The 3,580-nt window shown below is 43.8% G+C and overlaps 1 pseudogene; it reads left to right on the top strand.

Annotated features, from left to right (window-relative positions):
• Nucleotides 1-3,146, top strand: part of LOC120040987 — a 15,139-nt pseudogene extending 11,993 nt beyond the window's left edge.
• Nucleotides 3,147-3,580: the final 434 nt, after the last annotated feature.

Raw genomic sequence — 3,580 nt, 5'->3', positions numbered from 1 at the left:
TTGACTTCGGATTCTAGTAGGGTGAGACCGGGTGCTGCAGACTGTTCTAGTGCCTCTCAAATTCGTTGAAATATATGTTGAAGAGGGTGGGGCTGCATCCCTGTCTCACCCTACGGCCCTGTGGAAATAAATGTGTGTTTTTTGCCAATTTTAACCGCACACTTGTTGTTTGTGTACATGGCTTTTATAATGTCGTATGTTTTACCCCCAACACCACTTTCCATCAATTTGAAAAGCAGACCCTCATGCCAAATTGAGTCAAAGGCTTTTTTGAAATCAACAAAGCATGAGAAGACTTTGCCTTTGTTTTGGTTTGTTTGGTTGTCAATTAGGGTGTGTAGGGTGAATACATGGTCTGTTGTACGGTAATTTGGTAAAAAGCCAATTTGACATTTGCTCAGTACATTGTTTTCATTTAGGAAATGTACGAGTCTGCTGTTAATGATAATGCAGAGTATTTTCCCAAGGTTACTGTTGACGCATATTCCACGGTAGTTATTGGGGTCAAATTTGTCTCCACTTTTGTGGATTGGGGTGATCAGTCCTTGGTTCCAAATATTGGGGAAGATGCCAGAGCTAAGGACGATGTTAAAGAGTTTTAGTATAGCCAATTGGAATTTGTTGTCTGTATATTTGATCATTTCATTAAGGATACCATCAACACCACAGGCCTTTTTGGGTTGGAGGGTTTTTATTTTGTCCTGTAACTCATTCAAGGTAATTGGAGAATCCAGTGGGTTCTGGTAGTCTTTAATAGTTGATTCTAGGATTTGTATTTGGTCATGTATATGTTTTTGCTCTTTATTCTTTGTTATAGAGCCAAAAAGATTGGAGAAGTGGTTTACCCATACCCGCCTCCCGGGTGGCGCTGTGGTCTAGAGCACTGCATCGCAGTGCTAGCTGCGCCACCAGAGTCTCTGGGTTCGCGCCCAGGCTCTGTCGCAGCCGGCCGCGACCGGGAGGTCCGTGGGGCGACGCACAATTGGCTTAGCGTCGTCCGGGTTAGGGAGGGTTTGGCCGGTAGGGATATGTGGATATTGTAAAGTGGTAAAGTGTGTAAAGTGGATATTGTAAAGCGGTTGTTCCACTGGATATCATAAGGTGAATGCACCAATTTGTAAGTCGCTCTGGATAAGAGCGTCTGCTAAATGACTTAAATGTAAATGTAAAATCTCCATTTTGGATAGATAATTCTTCGTGTTGTTGTTTGTTTAGTGTTTTCCAATTTTCCCAGAATTGGTTAGAGTCTATGGATTCTTCAATTACATTGAGCTGATTTCTGACGTGCTGTTCCTTCTTTTTCCGTAGTGTATTTCTGAATTGTTTTAGTGATTCACCATAGTGAAGGCGTCTCTCTCTCTCTCTCTCTCTCTGTCTCTCTCTCTCTGTCTCTCTCTCTCTCTCTGTCTCTGTCTCTCTCTCTCTCTCTCTCTCTTAACAGCGCTCTGCACAGTCAGCAGTGGAGGACAGTGATCAGATCTTTACTGAGCTGATCCGCTCCATTGAGAGAAGGAGCTCTGAGGTGAAGGAGCTGATCAGAGCCCAAGAGAAGGCTCAAGTGAGTCAAGCTGAAGGACTCCTGGAGCACCTGAAGCAGGAGATAGCTGAGCTGAGGAAGAGAAGCACTGAGCTGGAGCAGCTCTCACACAAAGAGGATCACATCCATTTCCTCCAGGTAACTAAACTGTCTTGTTACATGTGATATGAAATTAACTTCATGTGAAACTATTCATATACATCATTATGTTGTCCTGTCTGTCTCTCTCTCTGTCTCTCTGTCTCTGTCTCTGTCTCTGTCTCTGTCTCTGTCTCTGTCTCTCTCTCTCTCTCTCTCTCTCTCTCTCTCTCTGTCCCTCTCTCTCTCTCTCTCTCCGTGTCTCTCTGTCTCTGTCTCTCTCTTTCTCTCGCTCTGTCTCTCTCTCTGTCTCTATCTCTCTGTCTCTCGCTCTCTCTCTTTCTCTCTCTCTCTCTCCAGAGTTATCAGTCTCTCTCCAGTATCAGTGTATCTTCAGACTTACCCAGCATCGTTGTCCGTCCTCTTCAGTACTTTGGAGATGTGAGTAAGACTGTGTCTGAACTGAGAGAGAAACTAGAAGACTTCCTTAAAGGAGAATTGACCAAGATCTCCACTACAGGTGTGTTGAAAACAATAAGAACATCAACTTTAGACCATTGAAAGTTCCCTACTAGTCATATACATGTGGAATATGGTCTGATGATAACATTCCCTCTCTCTGTCAATGTGTTTGTGTGTCTGTAGTGAATATAGTGGATGTTGTACTGCCTCCAGAGCCCAAGACCAGAGAACAGTTGTTACAATGTGAGTCTCTTTATTGTGAAGTAACTAACAGTCTCTTTTTACTGACACTCCTAACAATCCCTCTAGAAATATATAGCAATAGTAGATCTAATCAAAGACTGGGTATCTATCTGACTCCTCATATTTCTCTGATTTGATCTCTGCTGTGCTCTAATCAAAGACAGGGTAGATACAGTATCTGACTTAACTTATTGTTCTGACTCCCCTCATTGGTCTCTGCTCTGCTCTTCTCCCAGATTCCTGTCAGCTCACACTGGACCCAAACACAGCAGACAGAAACCTCTCTCTGTCTGAAGGGAACAGAAAGGTGACCGATACAGACGAAGACCAACGATATCCTGACCATCCAGACAGATTCACCAACCAGTGTCAGGTTCTGTGTAGAGAGGGTCTGTCTGGACGCTGTTACTGGGAGGTGGAGTGGACTGGTGATGTTTATACAGCAGTTTCATATAAAGACATCAGCAGAACAGAGGAAGATGGTGGATTTGGAGACAATAACAAGTCCTGGAGTTTACAGTGCGATAGTGATGGTGATTGTTTCAGACACAATAATGTTGAGACTAAAGTATCAGGCCCTCAGTCCTCCAGAGTAGGAGTGTACCTGGATCACAAGGCAGGTACTCTGTCCTTCTACAGTGTCTCTGACACAATGACCCTCCTCCACAGAGTCCAGACCACATTCACTCAGCCCCTCTATCCTGGGTTTAGGCTCAATGATTATAATGGGTTTTATCTCTCTGGTACTGCTGAGCTGGTTAAACTGTAGTAGGGTCCACATATATACTAGTCATGCTGGTGTAGTCTATAGCTGAGCTGGTTAAACTGTAGTAGGGTCCACATAGATACTAGTCATGCTGGTGTAGTCTATAGCTGAGCTGGTTAATCTGTAGTAGGGTCCACATAGATACTAGTCATGCTGGTGTAGTCTATAGCTGAGCTGGTTAAACTGTAGTAGGGTCCACATAGATACTAGTCATGCTGGTGTAGTCTATAGCTGAGCTGGTTAAACTGTAGTAGGGTCCACATAGATACTAGTCATGCTGGTGTAGTCTATAGCTGAGCTGGTTAAACTGTAGTAGGGTCCACATAGATACTAGTTATGCTGGTGTAGTCTATAGCTGAGCTGGTTAAACTGTAGTAGGGTCCACATAGATACTAGTCATGCTGGTGTAGTCTATAGCTGAGCTGGTTAAACTGTAGTAGGGTCCACATAGATACTAGTCATGCTGGTGTAGTCTATAGCTGAGCTGGTTAAAC

The sequence above is a fragment of the Salvelinus namaycush genome, unplaced genomic scaffold, assembly GCF_016432855.1.
Source record: "Salvelinus namaycush isolate Seneca unplaced genomic scaffold, SaNama_1.0 Scaffold4, whole genome shotgun sequence".
NCBI lineage: Eukaryota > Metazoa > Chordata > Actinopteri > Salmoniformes > Salmonidae > Salvelinus > Salvelinus namaycush.
Note: the sequence above shows the minus strand (reverse complement) of the source record. Positions and strands in the feature narration are given on the sequence as shown.